Source organism: Poromitra crassiceps (assembly GCF_964638095.1).
Source record: "Poromitra crassiceps genome assembly, chromosome: 26".
Lineage (NCBI taxonomy): Eukaryota > Metazoa > Chordata > Actinopteri > Beryciformes > Melamphaidae > Poromitra > Poromitra crassiceps.
In genome coordinates, this window is record NC_139640.1 from 20,742,819 (window position 1) to 20,765,701 (window position 22,883).

Consider the following 22,883-nt stretch of genomic DNA (forward strand, 5'->3'; position numbering starts at 1 on the left):
CTTTTTTGATTGCGTTTGTGTCATTATCCACCCTTAAGACTAGGCTTGGGATAAAGACGGAAACAAAATACATGTCCTCTTGTCATTTTAGTTTATTTTGGTGACCACATGCCAGTGTTCTCTGTATCGTTCCAATTTAGTAGGCTATACTAAAATTGGAACGATACATGACCGCATGCCAGTCTTCTCTGTGGAAACACACAATGCAGATTCAGTTCGCAGTGGCTTTTTGCAAAGCCTGCTTTTCATTTTTATTTCAGTTAACGGACATCTCTTTACACACCTAGCTTTCATTATTCCATTAGTTTTTGTTCATGGTAAGAACCTTGCAAGGAAATAGAAAGCTACAAATCGACCACTCTGTGGGCGGAGTCCTAAGCACCAGCCATTGTAAAATAGTGTAACACCCCGACAAGGAGGGACGGGACCTGAGGGGCGGCCTGCTGGTGCCAACCCCTAGGGGTTATCGCTTCTCGGCCTTTTGGCTAAGATCAAGTGTAGTATCTGTTCTTATCAGTTTAATATCTGATACGTCCTCTATACGGGGACAATATATTAAACGGATTTTTGGAAGTAGGAGTTGAAAAAGGGGCTTGCTCCGTTCTCTCCACGCATTGACCCGGTATTGCAGTGCCGCTGGGAACAGTGCACCCTTCTTGCATTCTGTAGAAATGAAAACCATTGCGGTAGGGGCCTTGGCTTTAAAGTGGCTCTAGATCAGTCTTAAGTAAGCTGGGCCGTGCAGTGCAGTGGTTAAGCTGTCAGGTTTGTAAGCAGAGGACCACTGGTTAGGGAGAGATAAGTTTGGTTCCCGGGGGAGGGGGCTCGTCGCGGCCGGAGGAAGTTTTTTATCTAAAGTGGGCGTGGCTTAACCCGGGGGTGGGCGTGGCTTGGGAGCGGGGCGGGTCATGATTCTTCTGTGGAACAATTCGGGACAAGCTTGGGGGGCTAAATCTCTGGCGTGTAAATGCTACGAAGGCAACTTTAATAGTCTCAGCATGACATCACCACTCTGACGTTCCGTTAACTTCAACAAAAGATCAGGGGAGAGCGCGAACGCAGTCCCCCACTACCAGAAATTATGCAGTCGAGATTCCCACATTTGGGGAATTCGCAGGGGTCAGCACAACCGGAGGTGCAATGGCTGAGCCTCACCCTGGGTGAACCACCTTCGTGATCATGGTGTCTCCCCTGCCAGGTAAGTATGAGTTGGGCACGTCAGGGATGGGGGAGGCATTCACAGAGAAACCACTCTGGCTCAGGGTGTGCACAATGAATCGTCACAGAGTCCATGCAGATTAAGCTGCCGAGAAGGCGTGGCCTGTACTTTGCTATGCTAAATGAGCAGCACCATGAAGCCGGTGGCCCAGACCAAATAGGGTCTTTGGTTGCTCTTGTGGCGAAAGGCTGAATTTACTCTGGTTTCTCTTCATAACGAACAAGTCTTTCGCCTTTTACTAAAGACTTCCGTGGAGAGTAACACCAAAGAGTTGGATATATTTTTGGCAGGCTTAGCCGTTTGACTGAGCCCTGTACGGTTTGTGCAAAGAAACATAGTTGGTTGCATTACTCATTGGTCTTTGTGTTTTCGTTCTGACTTTGCTTTAAATTTCAGAGTAGCTTTTAACCGAGTTGGCTACTTCAGCTTAGTCTTACTTTTTTGATTGCGTTTGTGTCATTATCCACCCTTAAGACTAGGCTTGGGATAAAGACGGAAACAAAATACATGTCCTCTTGTCATTTTAGTTTATTTTGGTGACCACATGCCAGTGTTCTCTGTATCGTTCCAATTTAGTAGGCTATACTAAAATTGGAACGATACATGACCGCATGCCAGTCTTCTCTGTGGAAACACACAATGCAGATTCAGTTCGCAGTGGCTTTTTGCAAAGCCTGCTTTTCATTTTTATTTCAGTTAACGGACATCTCTTTACACACCTAGCTTTCATTATTCCATTAGTTTTTGTTCATGGTAAGAACCTTGCAAGGAAATAGAAAGCTACAAATCGACCACTCTGTGGGCGGAGTCCTAAGCACCAGCCATTGTAAAATAGTGTAACACCCCGACAAGGAGGGACGGGACCTGAGGGGCGGCCTGCTGGTGCCAACCCCTAGGGGTTATCGCTTCTCGGCCTTTTGGCTAAGATCAAGTGTAGTATCTGTTCTTATCAGTTTAATATCTGATACGTCCTCTATACGCGGACAATATATTAAACGGATTTTTGGAAGTAGGAGTTGAAAAAGGGGCTTGCTCCGTTCTCTCCATGCATTGACCCGGTATTGCAGTGCCGCTGGGAACAGTGCACCCTTCTTGCATTCTGTAGAAATGAAAACCATTGCGGTAGGGGCCTTGGCTTTAAAGTGGCTCTAGATCAGTCTTAAGTAAGCTGGGCCGTGCAGTGCAGTGGTTAAGCTGTCAGGTTTGTAAGCAGAGGACCACTGGTTAGGGAGAGATAAGTTTGGTTCCCGGGGGAGGGGGCTCGTCGCGGCCGGAGGAAGTTTTTTATCTAAAGTGGGCGTGGCTTAACCCGGGGGTGGGCGTGGCTTGGGAGCGGGGCGGGTCATGATTCTTCTGTGGAACAATTCGGGACAAGCTTGGGGGGCTAAATCTCTGGCGTGTAAATGCTACGAAGGCAACTTTAATAGTCTCAGCATGACATCACCACTCTGACGTTCCGTTAACTTCAACAAAAGATCAGGGGAGAGCGCGAACGCAGTCCCCCACTACCAGAAATTATGCAGTCGAGATTCCCACATTTGGGGAATTCGCAGGGGTCAGCACAACCGGAGGTGCAATGGCTGAGCCTCACCCTGGGTGAACCACCTTCGTGATCATGGTGTCTCCCCTGCCAGGTAAGTATGAGTTGGGCACGTCAGGGATGGGGGAGGCATTCACAGAGAAACCACTCTGGCTCAGGGTGTGCACAATGAATCGTCACAGAGTCCATGCAGATTAAGCTGCCGAGAAGGCGTGGCCTGTACTTTGCTATGCTAAATGAGCAGCACCATGAAGCCGGTGGCCCAGACCAAATAGGGTCTTTGGTTGCTCTTGTGGCGAAAGGCTGAATTTACTCTGGTTTCTCTTCATAACGAACAAGTCTTTCGCCTTTTACTAAAGACTTCCGTGGAGAGTAACACCAAAGAGTTGGATATATTTTTGGCAGGCTTAGCCGTTTGACTGAGCCCTGTACGGTTTGTGCAAAGAAACATAGTTGGTTGCATTACTCATTGGTCTTTGTGTTTTCGTTCTGACTTTGCTTTAAATTTCAGAGTAGCTTTTAACCGAGTTGGCTACTTCAGCTTAGTCTTACTTTTTTGATTGCGTTTGTGTCATTATCCACCCTTAAGACTAGGCTTGGGATAAAGACGGAAACAAAATACATGTCCTCTTGTCATTTTAGTTTATTTTGGTGACCACATGCCAGTGTTCTCTGTATCGTTCCAATTTAGTAGGCTATACTAAAATTGGAACGATACATGACCGCATGCCAGTCTTCTCTGTGGAAACACACAATGCAGATTCAGTTCGCAGTGGCTTTTTGCAAAGCCTGCTTTTCATTTTTATTTCAGTTAACGGACATCTCTTTACACACCTAGCTTTCATTATTCCATTAGTTTTTGTTCATGGTAAGAACCTTGCAAGGAAATAGAAAGCTACAAATCGACCACTCTGTGGGCGGAGTCCTAAGCACCAGCCATTGTAAAATAGTGTAACACCCCGACAAGGAGGGACGGGACCTGAGGGGCGGCCTGCTGGTGCCAACCCCTAGGGGTTATCGCTTCTCGGCCTTTTGGCTAAGATCAAGTGTAGTATCTGTTCTTATCAGTTTAATATCTGATACGTCCTCTATACGCGGACAATATATTAAACGGATTTTTGGAAGTAGGAGTTGAAAAAGGGGCTTGCTCCGTTCTCTCCATGCATTGACCCGGTATTGCAGTGCCGCTGGGAACAGTGCACCCTTCTTGCATTCTGTAGAAATGAAAACCATTGCGGTAGGGGCCTTGGCTTTAAAGTGGCTCTAGATCAGTCTTAAGTAAGCTGGGCCGTGCAGTGCAGTGGTTAAGCTGTCAGGTTTGTAAGCAGAGGACCACTGGTTAGGGAGAGATAAGTTTGGTTCCCGGGGGAGGGGGCTCGTCGCGGCCGGAGGAAGTTTTTTATCTAAAGTGGGCGTGGCTTAACCCGGGGGTGGGCGTGGCTTGGGAGCGGGGCGGGTCATGATTCTTCTGTGGAACAATTCGGGACAAGCTTGGGGGGCTAAATCTCTGGCGTGTAAATGCTACGAAGGCAACTTTAATAGTCTCAGCATGACATCACCACTCTGACGTTCCGTTAACTTCAACAAAAGATCAGGGGAGAGCGCGAACGCAGTCCCCCACTACCAGAAATTATGCAGTCGAGATTCCCACATTTGGGGAATTCGCAGGGGTCAGCACAACCGGAGGTGCAATGGCTGAGCCTCACCCTGGGTGAACCACCTTCGTGATCATGGTGTCTCCCCTGCCAGGTAAGTATGAGTTGGGCACGTCAGGGATGGGGGAGGCATTCACAGAGAAACCACTCTGGCTCAGGGTGTGCACAATGAATCGTCACAGAGTCCATGCAGATTAAGCTGCCGAGAAGGCGTGGCCTGTACTTTGCTATGCTAAATGAGCAGCACCATGAAGCCGGTGGCCCAGACCAAATAGGGTCTTTGGTTGCTCTTGTGGCGAAAGGCTGAATTTACTCTGGTTTCTCTTCATAACGAACAAGTCTTTCGCCTTTTACTAAAGACTTCCGTGGAGAGTAACACCAAAGAGTTGGATATATTTTTGGCAGGCTTAGCCGTTTGACTGAGCCCTGTACGGTTTGTGCAAAGAAACATAGTTGGTTGCATTACTCATTGGTCTTTGTGTTTTCGTTCTGACTTTGCTTTAAATTTCAGAGTAGCTTTTAACCGAGTTGGCTACTTCAGCTTAGTCTTACTTTTTTGATTGCGTTTGTGTCATTATCCACCCTTAAGACTAGGCTTGGGATAAAGACGGAAACAAAATACATGTCCTCTTGTCATTTTAGTTTATTTTGGTGACCACATGCCAGTGTTCTCTGTATCGTTCCAATTTAGTAGGCTATACTAAAATTGGAACGATACATGACCGCATGCCAGTCTTCTCTGTGGAAACACACAATGCAGATTCAGTTCGCAGTGGCTTTTTGCAAAGCCTGCTTTTCATTTTTATTTCAGTTAACGGACATCTCTTTACACACCTAGCTTTCATTATTCCATTAGTTTTTGTTCATGGTAAGAACCTTGCAAGGAAATAGAAAGCTACAAATCGACCACTCTGTGGGCGGAGTCCTAAGCACCAGCCATTGTAAAATAGTGTAACACCCCGACAAGGAGGGACGGGACCTGAGGGGCGGCCTGCTGGTGCCAACCCCTAGGGGTTATCGCTTCTCGGCCTTTTGGCTAAGATCAAGTGTAGTATCTGTTCTTATCAGTTTAATATCTGATACGTCCTCTATACGCGGACAATATATTAAACGGATTTTTGGAAGTAGGAGTTGAAAAAGGGGCTTGCTCCGTTCTCTCCATGCATTGACCCGGTATTGCAGTGCCGCTGGGAACAGTGCACCCTTCTTGCATTCTGTAGAAATGAAAACCATTGCGGTAGGGGCCTTGGCTTTAAAGTGGCTCTAGATCAGTCTTAAGTAAGCTGGGCCGTGCAGTGCAGTGGTTAAGCTGTCAGGTTTGTAAGCAGAGGACCACTGGTTAGGGAGAGATAAGTTTGGTTCCCGGGGGAGGGGGCTCGTCGCGGCCGGAGGAAGTTTTTTATCTAAAGTGGGCGTGGCTTAACCCGGGGGTGGGCGTGGCTTGGGAGCGGGGCGGGTCATGATTCTTCTGTGGAACAATTCGGGACAAGCTTGGGGGGCTAAATCTCTGGCGTGTAAATGCTACGAAGGCAACTTTAATAGTCTCAGCATGACATCACCACTCTGACGTTCCGTTAACTTCAACAAAAGATCAGGGGAGAGCGCGAACGCAGTCCCCCACTACCAGAAATTATGCAGTCGAGATTCCCACATTTGGGGAATTCGCAGGGGTCAGCACAACCGGAGGTGCAATGGCTGAGCCTCACCCTGGGTGAACCACCTTCGTGATCATGGTGTCTCCCCTGCCAGGTAAGTATGAGTTGGGCACGTCAGGGATGGGGGAGGCATTCACAGAGAAACCACTCTGGCTCAGGGTGTGCACAATGAATCGTCACAGAGTCCATGCAGATTAAGCTGCCGAGAAGGCGTGGCCTGTACTTTGCTATGCTAAATGAGCAGCACCATGAAGCCGGTGGCCCAGACCAAATAGGGTCTTTGGTTGCTCTTGTGGCGAAAGGCTGAATTTACTCTGGTTTCTCTTCATAACGAACAAGTCTTTCGCCTTTTACTAAAGACTTCCGTGGAGAGTAACACCAAAGAGTTGGATATATTTTTGGCAGGCTTAGCCGTTTGACTGAGCCCTGTACGGTTTGTGCAAAGAAACATAGTTGGTTGCATTACTCATTGGTCTTTGTGTTTTCGTTCTGACTTTGCTTTAAATTTCAGAGTAGCTTTTAACCGAGTTGGCTACTTCAGCTTAGTCTTACTTTTTTGATTGCGTTTGTGTCATTATCCACCCTTAAGACTAGGCTTGGGATAAAGACGGAAACAAAATACATGTCCTCTTGTCATTTTAGTTTATTTTGGTGACCACATGCCAGTGTTCTCTGTATCGTTCCAATTTAGTAGGCTATACTAAAATTGGAACGATACATGACCGCATGCCAGTCTTCTCTGTGGAAACACACAATGCAGATTCAGTTCGCAGTGGCTTTTTGCAAAGCCTGCTTTTCATTTTTATTTCAGTTAACGGACATCTCTTTACACACCTAGCTTTCATTATTCCATTAGTTTTTGTTCATGGTAAGAACCTTGCAAGGAAATAGAAAGCTACAAATCGACCACTCTGTGGGCGGAGTCCTAAGCACCAGCCATTGTAAAATAGTGTAACACCCCGACAAGGAGGGACGGGACCTGAGGGGCGGCCTGCTGGTGCCAACCCCTAGGGGTTATCGCTTCTCGGCCTTTTGGCTAAGATCAAGTGTAGTATCTGTTCTTATCAGTTTAATATCTGATACGTCCTCTATACGCGGACAATATATTAAACGGATTTTTGGAAGTAGGAGTTGAAAAAGGGGCTTGCTCCGTTCTCTCCATGCATTGACCCGGTATTGCAGTGCCGCTGGGAACAGTGCACCCTTCTTGCATTCTGTAGAAATGAAAACCATTGCGGTAGGGGCCTTGGCTTTAAAGTGGCTCTAGATCAGTCTTAAGTAAGCTGGGCCGTGCAGTGCAGTGGTTAAGCTGTCAGGTTTGTAAGCAGAGGACCACTGGTTAGGGAGAGATAAGTTTGGTTCCCGGGGGAGGGGGCTCGTCGCGGCCGGAGGAAGTTTTTTATCTAAAGTGGGCGTGGCTTAACCCGGGGGTGGGCGTGGCTTGGGAGCGGGGCGGGTCATGATTCTTCTGTGGAACAATTCGGGACAAGCTTGGGGGGCTAAATCTCTGGCGTGTAAATGCTACGAAGGCAACTTTAATAGTCTCAGCATGACATCACCACTCTGACGTTCCGTTAACTTCAACAAAAGATCAGGGGAGAGCGCGAACGCAGTCCCCCACTACCAGAAATTATGCAGTCGAGATTCCCACATTTGGGGAATTCGCAGGGGTCAGCACAACCGGAGGTGCAATGGCTGAGCCTCACCCTGGGTGAACCACCTTCGTGATCATGGTGTCTCCCCTGCCAGGTAAGTATGAGTTGGGCACGTCAGGGATGGGGGAGGCATTCACAGAGAAACCACTCTGGCTCAGGGTGTGCACAATGAATCGTCACAGAGTCCATGCAGATTAAGCTGCCGAGAAGGCGTGGCCTGTACTTTGCTATGCTAAATGAGCAGCACCATGAAGCCGGTGGCCCAGACCAAATAGGGTCTTTGGTTGCTCTTGTGGCGAAAGGCTGAATTTACTCTGGTTTCTCTTCATAACGAACAAGTCTTTCGCCTTTTACTAAAGACTTCCGTGGAGAGTAACACCAAAGAGTTGGATATATTTTTGGCAGGCTTAGCCGTTTGACTGAGCCCTGTACGGTTTGTGCAAAGAAACATAGTTGGTTGCATTACTCATTGGTCTTTGTGTTTTCGTTCTGACTTTGCTTTAAATTTCAGAGTAGCTTTTAACCGAGTTGGCTACTTCAGCTTAGTCTTACTTTTTTGATTGCGTTTGTGTCATTATCCACCCTTAAGACTAGGCTTGGGATAAAGACGGAAACAAAATACATGTCCTCTTGTCATTTTAGTTTATTTTGGTGACCACATGCCAGTGTTCTCTGTATCGTTCCAATTTAGTAGGCTATACTAAAATTGGAACGATACATGACCGCATGCCAGTCTTCTCTGTGGAAACACACAATGCAGATTCAGTTCGCAGTGGCTTTTTGCAAAGCCTGCTTTTCATTTTTATTTCAGTTAACGGACATCTCTTTACACACCTAGCTTTCATTATTCCATTAGTTTTTGTTCATGGTAAGAACCTTGCAAGGAAATAGAAAGCTACAAATCGACCACTCTGTGGGCGGAGTCCTAAGCACCAGCCATTGTAAAATAGTGTAACACCCCGACAAGGAGGGACGGGACCTGAGGGGCGGCCTGCTGGTGCCAACCCCTAGGGGTTATCGCTTCTCGGCCTTTTGGCTAAGATCAAGTGTAGTATCTGTTCTTATCAGTTTAATATCTGATACGTCCTCTATACGCGGACAATATATTAAACGGATTTTTGGAAGTAGGAGTTGAAAAAGGGGCTTGCTCCGTTCTCTCCATGCATTGACCCGGTATTGCAGTGCCGCTGGGAACAGTGCACCCTTCTTGCATTCTGTAGAAATGAAAACCATTGCGGTAGGGGCCTTGGCTTTAAAGTGGCTCTAGATCAGTCTTAAGTAAGCTGGGCCGTGCAGTGCAGTGGTTAAGCTGTCAGGTTTGTAAGCAGAGGACCACTGGTTAGGGAGAGATAAGTTTGGTTCCCGGGGGAGGGGGCTCGTCGCTGGCCGGAGGAAGTTTTTTATCTAAAGTGGGCGTGGCTTAACCCGGGGGTGGGCGTGGCTTGGGAGCGGGGCGGGTCATGATTCTTCTGTGGAACAATTCGGGACAAGCTTGGGGGGCTAAATCTCTGGCGTGTAAATGCTACGAAGGCAACTTTAATAGTCTCAGCATGACATCACCACTCTGACGTTCCGTTAACTTCAACAAAAGATCAGGGGAGAGCGCGAACGCAGTCCCCCACTACCAGAAATTATGCAGTCGAGATTCCCACATTTGGGGAATTCGCAGGGGTCAGCACAACCGGAGGTGCAATGGCTGAGCCTCACCCTGGGTGAACCACCTTCGTGATCATGGTGTCTCCCCTGCCAGGTAAGTATGAGTTGGGCACGTCAGGGATGGGGGAGGCATTCACAGAGAAACCACTCTGGCTCAGGGTGTGCACAATGAATCGTCACAGAGTCCATGCAGATTAAGCTGCCGAGAAGGCGTGGCCTGTACTTTGCTATGCTAAATGAGCAGCACCATGAAGCCGGTGGCCCAGACCAAATAGGGTCTTTGGTTGCTCTTGTGGCGAAAGGCTGAATTTACTCTGGTTTCTCTTCATAACGAACAAGTCTTTCGCCTTTTACTAAAGACTTCCGTGGAGAGTAACACCAAAGAGTTGGATATATTTTTGGCAGGCTTAGCCGTTTGACTGAGCCCTGTACGGTTTGTGCAAAGAAACATAGTTGGTTGCATTACTCATTGGTCTTTGTGTTTTCGTTCTGACTTTGCTTTAAATTTCAGAGTAGCTTTTAACCGAGTTGGCTACTTCAGCTTAGTCTTACTTTTTTGATTGCGTTTGTGTCATTATCCACCCTTAAGACTAGGCTTGGGATAAAGACGGAAACAAAATACATGTCCTCTTGTCATTTTAGTTTATTTTGGTGACCACATGCCAGTGTTCTCTGTATCGTTCCAATTTAGTAGGCTATACTAAAATTGGAACGATACATGACCGCATGCCAGTCTTCTCTGTGGAAACACACAATGCAGATTCAGTTCGCAGTGGCTTTTTGCAAAGCCTGCTTTTCATTTTTATTTCAGTTAACGGACATCTCTTTACACACCTAGCTTTCATTATTCCATTAGTTTTTGTTCATGGTAAGAACCTTGCAAGGAAATAGAAAGCTACAAATCGACCACTCTGTGGGCGGAGTCCTAAGCACCAGCCATTGTAAAATAGTGTAACACCCCGACAAGGAGGGACGGGACCTGAGGGGCGGCCTGCTGGTGCCAACCCCTAGGGGTTATCGCTTCTCGGCCTTTTGGCTAAGATCAAGTGTAGTATCTGTTCTTATCAGTTTAATATCTGATACGTCCTCTATACGCGGACAATATATTAAACGGATTTTTGGAAGTAGGAGTTGAAAAAGGGGCTTGCTCCGTTCTCTCCATGCATTGACCCGGTATTGCAGTGCCGCTGGGAACAGTGCACCCTTCTTGCATTCTGTAGAAATGAAAACCATTGCGGTAGGGGCCTTGGCTTTAAAGTGGCTCTAGATCAGTCTTAAGTAAGCTGGGCCGTGCAGTGCAGTGGTTAAGCTGTCAGGTTTGTAAGCAGAGGACCACTGGTTAGGGAGAGATAAGTTTGGTTCCCGGGGGAGGGGGCTCGTCGCGGCCGGAGGAAGTTTTTTATCTAAAGTGGGCGTGGCTTAACCCGGGGGTGGGCGTGGCTTGGGAGCGGGGCGGGTCATGATTCTTCTGTGGAACAATTCGGGACAAGCTTGGGGGGCTAAATCTCTGGCGTGTAAATGCTACGAAGGCAACTTTAATAGTCTCAGCATGACATCACCACTCTGACGTTCCGTTAACTTCAACAAAAGATCAGGGGAGAGCGCGAACGCAGTCCCCCACTACCAGAAATTATGCAGTCGAGATTCCCACATTTGGGGAATTCGCAGGGGTCAGCACAACCGGAGGTGCAATGGCTGAGCCTCACCCTGGGTGAACCACCTTCGTGATCATGGTGTCTCCCCTGCCAGGTAAGTATGAGTTGGGCACGTCAGGGATGGGGGAGGCATTCACAGAGAAACCACTCTGGCTCAGGGTGTGCACAATGAATCGTCACAGAGTCCATGCAGATTAAGCTGCCGAGAAGGCGTGGCCTGTACTTTGCTATGCTAAATGAGCAGCACCATGAAGCCGGTGGCCCAGACCAAATAGGGTCTTTGGTTGCTCTTGTGGCGAAAGGCTGAATTTACTCTGGTTTCTCTTCATAACGAACAAGTCTTTCGCCTTTTACTAAAGACTTCCGTGGAGAGTAACACCAAAGAGTTGGATATATTTTTGGCAGGCTTAGCCGTTTGACTGAGCCCTGTACGGTTTGTGCAAAGAAACATAGTTGGTTGCATTACTCATTGGTCTTTGTGTTTTCGTTCTGACTTTGCTTTAAATTTCAGAGTAGCTTTTAACCGAGTTGGCTACTTCAGCTTAGTCTTACTTTTTTGATTGCGTTTGTGTCATTATCCACCCTTAAGACTAGGCTTGGGATAAAGACGGAAACAAAATACATGTCCTCTTGTCATTTTAGTTTATTTTGGTGACCACATGCCAGTGTTCTCTGTATCGTTCCAATTTAGTAGGCTATACTAAAATTGGAACGATACATGACCGCATGCCAGTCTTCTCTGTGGAAACACACAATGCAGATTCAGTTCGCAGTGGCTTTTTGCAAAGCCTGCTTTTCATTTTTATTTCAGTTAACGGACATCTCTTTACACACCTAGCTTTCATTATTCCATTAGTTTTTGTTCATGGTAAGAACCTTGCAAGGAAATAGAAAGCTACAAATCGACCACTCTGTGGGCGGAGTCCTAAGCACCAGCCATTGTAAAATAGTGTAACACCCCGACAAGGAGGGACGGGACCTGAGGGGCGGCCTGCTGGTGCCAACCCCTAGGGGTTATCGCTTCTCGGCCTTTTGGCTAAGATCAAGTGTAGTATCTGTTCTTATCAGTTTAATATCTGATACGTCCTCTATACGCGGACAATATATTAAACGGATTTTTGGAAGTAGGAGTTGAAAAAGGGGCTTGCTCCGTTCTCTCCATGCATTGACCCGGTATTGCAGTGCCGCTGGGAACAGTGCACCCTTCTTGCATTCTGTAGAAATGAAAACCATTGCGGTAGGGGCCTTGGCTTTAAAGTGGCTCTAGATCAGTCTTAAGTAAGCTGGGCCGTGCAGTGCAGTGGTTAAGCTGTCAGGTTTGTAAGCAGAGGACCACTGGTTAGGGAGAGATAAGTTTGGTTCCCGGGGGAGGGGGCTCGTCGCGGCCGGAGGAAGTTTTTTATCTAAAGTGGGCGTGGCTTAACCCGGGGGTGGGCGTGGCTTGGGAGCGGGGCGGGTCATGATTCTTCTGTGGAACAATTCGGGACAAGCTTGGGGGGCTAAATCTCTGGCGTGTAAATGCTACGAAGGCAACTTTAATAGTCTCAGCATGACATCACCACTCTGACGTTCCGTTAACTTCAACAAAAGATCAGGGGAGAGCTGCGAACGCAGTCCCCCACTACCAGAAATTATGCAGTCGAGATTCCCACATTTGGGGAATTCGCAGGGGTCAGCACAACCGGAGGTGCAATGGCTGAGCCTCACCCTGGGTGAACCACCTTCGTGATCATGGTGTCTCCCCTGCCAGGTAAGTATGAGTTGGGCACGTCAGGGATGGGGGAGGCATTCACAGAGAAACCACTCTGGCTCAGGGTGTGCACAATGAATCGTCACAGAGTCCATGCAGATTAAGCTGCCGAGAAGGCGTGGCCTGTACTTTGCTATGCTAAATGAGCAGCACCATGAAGCCGGTGGCCCAGACCAAATAGGGTCTTTGGTTGCTCTTGTGGCGAAAGGCTGAATTTACTCTGGTTTCTCTTCATAACGAACAAGTCTTTCGCCTTTTACTAAAGACTTCCGTGGAGAGTAACACCAAAGAGTTGGATATATTTTTGGCAGGCTTAGCCGTTTGACTGAGCCCTGTACGGTTTGTGCAAAGAAACATAGTTGGTTGCATTACTCATTGGTCTTTGTGTTTTCGTTCTGACTTTGCTTTAAATTTCAGAGTAGCTTTTAACCGAGTTGGCTACTTCAGCTTAGTCTTACTTTTTTGATTGCGTTTGTGTCATTATCCACCCTTAAGACTAGGCTTGGGATAAAGACGGAAACAAAATACATGTCCTCTTGTCATTTTAGTTTATTTTGGTGACCACATGCCAGTGTTCTCTGTATCGTTCCAATTTAGTAGGCTATACTAAAATTGGAACGATACATGACCGCATGCCAGTCTTCTCTGTGGAAACACACAATGCAGATTCAGTTCGCAGTGGCTTTTTGCAAAGCCTGCTTTTCATTTTTATTTCAGTTAACGGACATCTCTTTACACACCTAGCTTTCATTATTCCATTAGTTTTTGTTCATGGTAAGAACCTTGCAAGGAAATAGAAAGCTACAAATCGACCACTCTGTGGGCGGAGTCCTAAGCACCAGCCATTGTAAAATAGTGTAACACCCCGACAAGGAGGGACGGGACCTGAGGGGCGGCCTGCTGGTGCCAACCCCTAGGGGTTATCGCTTCTCGGCCTTTTGGCTAAGATCAAGTGTAGTATCTGTTCTTATCAGTTTAATATCTGATACGTCCTCTATACGCGGACAATATATTAAACGGATTTTTGGAAGTAGGAGTTGAAAAAGGGGCTTGCTCCGTTCTCTCCATGCATTGACCCGGTATTGCAGTGCCGCTGGGAACAGTGCACCCTTCTTGCATTCTGTAGAAATGAAAACCATTGCGGTAGGGGCCTTGGCTTTAAAGTGGCTCTAGATCAGTCTTAAGTAAGCTGGGCCGTGCAGTGCAGTGGTTAAGCTGTCAGGTTTGTAAGCAGAGGACCACTGGTTAGGGAGAGATAAGTTTGGTTCCCGGGGGAGGGGGCTCGTCGCGGCCGGAGGAAGTTTTTTATCTAAAGTGGGCGTGGCTTAACCCGGGGGTGGGCGTGGCTTGGGAGCGGGGCGGGTCATGATTCTTCTGTGGAACAATTCGGGACAAGCTTGGGGGGCTAAATCTCTGGCGTGTAAATGCTACGAAGGCAACTTTAATAGTCTCAGCATGACATCACCACTCTGACGTTCCGTTAACTTCAACAAAAGATCAGGGGAGAGCGCGAACGCAGTCCCCCACTACCAGAAATTATGCAGTCGAGATTCCCACATTTGGGGAATTCGCAGGGGTCAGCACAACCGGAGGTGCAATGGCTGAGCCTCACCCTGGGTGAACCACCTTCGTGATCATGGTGTCTCCCCTGCCAGGTAAGTATGAGTTGGGCACGTCAGGGATGGGGGAGGCATTCACAGAGAAACCACTCTGGCTCAGGGTGTGCACAATGAATCGTCACAGAGTCCATGCAGATTAAGCTGCCGAGAAGGCGTGGCCTGTACTTTGCTATGCTAAATGAGCAGCACCATGAAGCCGGTGGCCCAGACCAAATAGGGTCTTTGGTTGCTCTTGTGGCGAAAGGCTGAATTTACTCTGGTTTCTCTTCATAACGAACAAGTCTTTCGCCTTTTACTAAAGACTTCCGTGGAGAGTAACACCAAAGAGTTGGATATATTTTTGGCAGGCTTAGCCGTTTGACTGAGCCCTGTACGGTTTGTGCAAAGAAACATAGTTGGTTGCATTACTCATTGGTCTTTGTGTTTTCGTTCTGACTTTGCTTTAAATTTCAGAGTAGCTTTTAACCGAGTTGGCTACTTCAGCTTAGTCTTACTTTTTTGATTGCGTTTGTGTCATTATCCACCCTTAAGACTAGGCTTGGGATAAAGACGGAAACAAAATACATGTCCTCTTGTCATTTTAGTTTATTTTGGTGACCACATGCCAGTGTTCTCTGTATCGTTCCAATTTAGTAGGCTATACTAAAATTGGAACGATACATGACCGCATGCCAGTCTTCTCTGTGGAAACACACAATGCAGATTCAGTTCGCAGTGGCTTTTTGCAAAGCCTGCTTTTCATTTTTATTTCAGTTAACGGACATCTCTTTACACACCTAGCTTTCATTATTCCATTAGTTTTTGTTCATGGTAAGAACCTTGCAAGGAAATAGAAAGCTACAAATCGACCACTCTGTGGGCGGAGTCCTAAGCACCAGCCATTGTAAAATAGTGTAACACCCCGACAAGGAGGGACGGGACCTGAGGGGCGGCCTGCTGGTGCCAACCCCTAGGGGTTATCGCTTCTCGGCCTTTTGGCTAAGATCAAGTGTAGTATCTGTTCTTATCAGTTTAATATCTGATACGTCCTCTATACGCGGACAATATATTAAACGGATTTTTGGAAGTAGGAGTTGAAAAAGGGGCTTGCTCCGTTCTCTCCATGCATTGACCCGGTATTGCAGTGCCGCTGGGAACAGTGCACCCTTCTTGCATTCTGTAGAAATGAAAACCATTGCGGTAGGGGCCTTGGCTTTAAAGTGGCTCTAGATCAGTCTTAAGTAAGCTGGGCCGTGCAGTGCAGTGGTTAAGCTGTCAGGTTTGTAAGCAGAGGACCACTGGTTAGGGAGAGATAAGTTTGGTTCCCGGGGGAGGGGGCTCGTCGCGGCCGGAGGAAGTTTTTTATCTAAAGTGGGCGTGGCTTAACCCGGGGGTGGGCGTGGCTTGGGAGCGGGGCGGGTCATGATTCTTCTGTGGAACAATTCGGGACAAGCTTGGGGGGCTAAATCTCTGGCGTGTAAATGCTACGAAGGCAACTTTAATAGTCTCAGCATGACATCACCACTCTGACGTTCCGTTAACTTCAACAAAAGATCAGGGGAGAGCGCGAACGCAGTCCCCCACTACCAGAAATTATGCAGTCGAGATTCCCACATTTGGGGAATTCGCAGGGGTCAGCACAACCGGAGGTGCAATGGCTGAGCCTCACCCTGGGTGAACCACCTTCGTGATCATGGTGTCTCCCCTGCCAGGTAAGTATGAGTTGGGCACGTCAGGGATGGGGGAGGCATTCACAGAGAAACCACTCTGGCTCAGGGTGTGCACAATGAATCGTCACAGAGTCCATGCAGATTAAGCTGCCGAGAAGGCGTGGCCTGTACTTTGCTATGCTAAATGAGCAGCACCATGAAGCCGGTGGCCCAGACCAAATAGGGTCTTTGGTTGCTCTTGTGGCGAAAGGCTGAATTTACTCTGGTTTCTCTTCATAACGAACAAGTCTTTCGCCTTTTACTAAAGACTTCCGTGGAGAGTAACACCAAAGAGTTGGATATATTTTTGGCAGGCTTAGCCGTTTGACTGAGCCCTGTACGGTTTGTGCAAAGAAACATAGTTGGTTGCATTACTCATTGGTCTTTGTGTTTTCGTTCTGACTTTGCTTTAAATTTCAGAGTAGCTTTTAACCGAGTTGGCTACTTCAGCTTAGTCTTACTTTTTTGATTGCGTTTGTGTCATTATCCACCCTTAAGACTAGGCTTGGGATAAAGACGGAAACAAAATACATGTCCTCTTGTCATTTTAGTTTATTTTGGTGACCACATGCCAGTGTTCTCTGTATCGTTCCAATTTAGTAGGCTATACTAAAATTGGAACGATACATGACCGCATGCCAGTCTTCTCTGTGGAAACACACAATGCAGATTCAGTTCGCAGTGGCTTTTTGCAAAGCCTGCTTTTCATTTTTATTTCAGTTAACGGACATCTCTTTACACACCTAGCTTTCATTATTCCATTAGTTTTTGTTCATGGTAAGAACCTTGCAAGGAAATAGAAAGCTACAAATCGACCACTCTGTGGGCGGAGTCCTAAGCACCAGCCATTGTAAAATAGTGTAACACCCCGACAAGGAGGGACGGGACCTGAGGGGCGGCCTGCTGGTGCCAACCCCTAGGGGTTATCGCTTCTCGGCCTTTTGGCTAAGATCAAGTGTAGTATCTGTTCTTATCAGTTTAATATCTGATACGTCCTCTATACGCGGACAATATATTAAACGGATTTTTGGAAGTAGGAGTTGAAAAAGGGGCTTGCTCCGTTCTCTCCATGCATTGACCCGGTATTGCAGTGCCGCTGGGAACAGTGCACCCTTCTTGCATTCTGTAGAAATGAAAACCATTGCGGTAGGGGCCTTGGCTTTAAAGTGGCTCTAGATCAGTCTTAAGTAAGCTGGGCCGTGCAGTGCAGTGGTTAAGCTGTCAGGTTTGTAAGCAGAGGACCACTGGTTAGGGAGAGATAAGTTTGGTTCCCGGGGGAGGGGGCTCGTCGCGGCCGGAGGAAGTTTTTTATCTAAAGTGGGCGTGGCTTAACCCGGGGGTGGGCGTGGCTTGGGAGCGGGGCGGGTCATGATTCTTCTGTGGAACAATTCGGGACAAGCTTGGGGGGCTAAATCTCTGGCGTGTAAATGCTACGAAGGCAACTTTAATAGTCTCAGCATGACATCACCACTCTGACGTTCCGTTAACTTCAACAAAAGATCAGGGGAGAGCGCGAACGCAGTCCCCCACTACCAGAAATTATGCAGTCGAGATTCCCACATTTGGGGAATTCGCAGGGGTCAGCACAACCGGAGGTGCAATGGCTGAGCCTCACCCTGGGTGAACCACCTTCGTGATCATGGTGTCTCCCCTGCCAGGTAAGTATGAGTTGGGCACGTCAGGGATGGGGGAGGCATTCACAGAGAAACCACTCTGGCTCAGGGTGTGCACAATGAATCGTCACAGAGTCCATGCAGATTAAGCTGCCGAGAAGGCGTGGCCTGTACTTTGCTATGCTAAATGAGCAGCACCATGAAGCCGGTGGCCCAGACCAAATAGGGTCTTTGGTTGCTCTTGTGGCGAAAGGCTGAATTTACTCTGGTTTCTCTTCATAACGAACAAGTCTTTCGCCTTTTACTAAAGACTTCCGTGGAGAGTAACACCAAAGAGTTGGATATATTTTTGGCAGGCTTAGCCGTTTGACTGAGCCCTGTACGGTTTGTGCAAAGAAACATAGTTGGTTGCATTACTCATTGGTCTTTGTGTTTTCGTTCTGACTTTGCTTTAAATTTCAGAGTAGCTTTTAACCGAGTTGGCTACTTCAGCTTAGTCTTACTTTTTTGATTGCGTTTGTGTCATTATCCACCCTTAAGACTAGGCTTGGGATAAAGACGGAAACAAAATACATGTCCTCTTGTCATTTTAGTTTATTTTGGTGACCACATGCCAGTGTTCTCTGTATCGTTCCAATTTAGTAGGCTATACTAAAATTGGAACGATACATGACCGCATGCCAGTCTTCTCTGTGGAAACACACAATGCAGATTCAGTTCGCAGTGGCTTTTTGCAAAGCCTGCTTTTCATTTTTATTTCAGTTAACGGACATCTCTTTACACACCTAGCTTTCATTATTCCATTAGTTTTTGTTCATGGTAAGAACCTTGCAAGGAAATAGAAAGCTACAAATCGACCACTCTGTGGGCGGAGTCCTAAGCACCAGCCATTGTAAAATAGTGTAACACCCCGACAAGGAGGGACGGGACCTGAGGGGCGGCCTGCTGGTGCCAACCCCTAGGGGTTATCGCTTCTCGGCCTTTTGGCTAAGATCAAGTGTAGTATCTGTTCTTATCAGTTTAATATCTGATACGTCCTCTATACGCGGACAATATATTAAACGGATTTTTGGAAGTAGGAGTTGAAAAAGGGGCTTGCTCCGTTCTCTCCATGCATTGACCCGGTATTGCAGTGCCGCTGGGAACAGTGCACCCTTCTTGCATTCTGTAGAAATGAAAACCATTGCGGTAGGGGCCTTGGCTTTAAAGTGGCTCTAGATCAGTCTTAAGTAAGCTGGGCCGTGCAGTGCAGTGGTTAAGCTGTCAGGTTTGTAAGCAGAGGACCACTGGTTAGGGAGAGATAAGTTTGGTTCCCGGGGGAGGGGGCTCGTCGCGGCCGGAGGAAGTTTTTTATCTAAAGTGGGCGTGGCTTAACCCGGGGGTGGGCGTGGCTTGGGAGCGGGGCGGGTCATGATTCTTCTGTGGAACAATTCGGGACAAGCTTGGGGGGCTAAATCTCTGGCGTGTAAATGCTACGAAGGCAACTTTAATAGTCTCAGCATGACATCACCACTCTGACGTTCCGTTAACTTCAACAAAAGATCAGGGGAGAGCGCGAACGCAGTCCCCCACTACCAGAAATTATGCAGTCGAGATTCCCACATTTGGGGAATTCGCAGGGGTCAGCACAACCGGAGGTGCAATGGCTGAGCCTCACCCTGGGTGAACCACCTTCGTGATCATGGTGTCTCCCCTGCCAGGTAAGTATGAGTTGGGCACGTCAGGGATGGGGGAGGCATTCACAGAGAAACCACTCTGGCTCAGGGTGTGCACAATGAATCGTCACAGAGTCCATGCAGATTAAGCTGCCGAGAAGGCGTGGCCTGTACTTTGCTATGCTAAATGAGCAGCACCATGAAGCCGGTGGCCCAGACCAAATAGGGTCTTTGGTTGCTCTTGTGGCGAAAGGCTGAATTTACTCTGGTTTCTCTTCATAACGAACAAGTCTTTCGCCTTTTACTAAAGACTTCCGTGGAGAGTAACACCAAAGAGTTGGATATATTTTTGGCAGGCTTAGCCGTTTGACTGAGCCCTGTACGGTTTGTGCAAAGAAACATAGTTGGTTGCATTACTCATTGGTCTTTGTGTTTTCGTTCTGACTTTGCTTTAAATTTCAGAGTAGCTTTTAACCGAGTTGGCTACTTCAGCTTAGTCTTACTTTTTTGATTGCGTTTGTGTCATTATCCACCCTTAAGACTAGGCTTGGGATAAAGACGGAAACAAAATACATGTCCTCTTGTCATTTTAGTTTATTTTGGTGACCACATGCCAGTGTTCTCTGTATCGTTCCAATTTAGTAGGCTATACTAAAATTGGAACGATACATGACCGCATGCCAGTCTTCTCTGTGGAAACACACAATGCAGATTCAGTTCGCAGTGGCTTTTTGCAAAGCCTGCTTTTCATTTTTATTTCAGTTAACGGACATCTCTTTACACACCTAGCTTTCATTATTCCATTAGTTTTTGTTCATGGTAAGAACCTTGCAAGGAAATAGAAAGCTACAAATCGACCACTCTGTGGGCGGAGTCCTAAGCACCAGCCATTGTAAAATAGTGTAACACCCCGACAAGGAGGGACGGGACCTGAGGGGCGGCCTGCTGGTGCCAACCCCTAGGGGTTATCGCTTCTCGGCCTTTTGGCTAAGATCAAGTGTAGTATCTGTTCTTATCAGTTTAATATCTGATACGTCCTCTATACGCGGACAATATATTAAACGGATTTTTGGAAGTAGGAGTTGAAAAAGGGGCTTGCTCCGTTCTCTCCATGCATTGACCCGGTATTGCAGTGCCGCTGGGAACAGTGCACCCTTCTTGCATTCTGTAGAAATGAAAACCATTGCGGTAGGGGCCTTGGCTTTAAAGTGGCTCTAGATCAGTCTTAAGTAAGCTGGGCCGTGCAGTGCAGTGGTTAAGCTGTCAGGTTTGTAAGCAGAGGACCACTGGTTAGGGAGAGATAAGTTTGGTTCCCGGGGGAGGGGGCTCGTCGCGGCCGGAGGAAGTTTTTTATCTAAAGTGGGCGTGGCTTAACCCGGGGGTGGGCGTGGCTTGGGAGCGGGGCGGGTCATGATTCTTCTGTGGAACAATTCGGGACAAGCTTGGGGGGCTAAATCTCTGGCGTGTAAATGCTACGAAGGCAACTTTAATAGTCTCAGCATGACATCACCACTCTGACGTTCCGTTAACTTCAACAAAAGATCAGGGGAGAGCGCGAACGCAGTCCCCCACTACCAGAAATTATGCAGTCGAGATTCCCACATTTGGGGAATTCGCAGGGGTCAGCACAACCGGAGGTGCAATGGCTGAGCCTCACCCTGGGTGAACCACCTTCGTGATCATGGTGTCTCCCCTGCCAGGTAAGTATGAGTTGGGCACGTCAGGGATGGGGGAGGCATTCACAGAGAAACCACTCTGGCTCAGGGTGTGCACAATGAATCGTCACAGAGTCCATGCAGATTAAGCTGCCGAGAAGGCGTGGCCTGTACTTTGCTATGCTAAATGAGCAGCACCATGAAGCCGGTGGCCCAGACCAAATAGGGTCTTTGGTTGCTCTTGTGGCGAAAGGCTGAATTTACTCTGGTTTCTCTTCATAACGAACAAGTCTTTCGCCTTTTACTAAAGACTTCCGTGGAGAGTAACACCAAAGAGTTGGATATATTTTTGGCAGGCTTAGCCGTTTGACTGAGCCCTGTACGGTTTGTGCAAAGAAACATAGTTGGTTGCATTACTCATTGGTCTTTGTGTTTTCGTTCTGACTTTGCTTTAAATTTCAGAGTAGCTTTTAACCGAGTTGGCTACTTCAGCTTAGTCTTACTTTTTTGATTGCGTTTGTGTCATTATCCACCCTTAAGACTAGGCTTGGGATAAAGACGGAAACAAAATACATGTCCTCTTGTCATTTTAGTTTATTTTGGTGACCACATGCCAGTGTTCTCTGTATCGTTCCAATTTAGTAGGCTATACTAAAATTGGAACGATACATGACCGCATGCCAGTCTTCTCTGTGGAAACACACAATGCAGATTCAGTTCGCAGTGGCTTTTTGCAAAGCCTGCTTTTCATTTTTATTTCAGTTAACGGACATCTCTTTACACACCTAGCTTTCATTATTCCATTAGTTTTTGTTCATGGTAAGAACCTTGCAAGGAAATAGAAAGCTACAAATCGACCACTCTGTGGGCGGAGTCCTAAGCACCAGCCATTGTAAAATAGTGTAACACCCCGACAAGGAGGGACGGGACCTGAGGGGCGGCCTGCTGGTGCCAACCCCTAGGGGTTATCGCTTCTCGGCCTTTTGGCTAAGATCAAGTGTAGTATCTGTTCTTATCAGTTTAATATCTGATACGTCCTCTATACGCGGACAATATATTAAACGGATTTTTGGAAGTAGGAGTTGAAAAAGGGGCTTGCTCCGTTCTCTCCATGCATTGACCCGGTATTGCAGTGCCGCTGGGAACAGTGCACCCTTCTTGCATTCTGTAGAAATGAAAACCATTGCGGTAGGGGCCTTGGCTTTAAAGTGGCTCTAGATCAGTCTTAAGTAAGCTGGGCCGTGCAGTGCAGTGGTTAAGCTGTCAGGTTTGTAAGCAGAGGACCACTGGTTAGGGAGAGATAAGTTTGGTTCCCGGGGGAGGGGGCTCGTCGCGGCCGGAGGAAGTTTTTTATCTAAAGTGGGCGTGGCTTAACCCGGGGGTGGGCGTGGCTTGGGAGCGGGGCGGGTCATGATTCTTCTGTGGAACAATTCGGGACAAGCTTGGGGGGCTAAATCTCTGGCGTGTAAATGCTACGAAGGCAACTTTAATAGTCTCAGCATGACATCACCACTCTGACGTTCCGTTAACTTCAACAAAAGATCAGGGGAGAGCGCGAACGCAGTCCCCCACTACCAGAAATTATGCAGTCGAGATTCCCACATTTGGGGAATTCGCAGGGGTCAGCACAACCGGAGGTGCAATGGCTGAGCCTCACCCTGGGTGAACCACCTTCGTGATCATGGTGTCTCCCCTGCCAGGTAAGTATGAGTTGGGCACGTCAGGGATGGGGGAGGCATTCACAGAGAAACCACTCTGGCTCAGGGTGTGCACAATGAATCGTCACAGAGTCCATGCAGATTAAGCTGCCGAGAAGGCGTGGCCTGTACTTTGCTATGCTAAATGAGCAGCACCATGAAGCCGGTGGC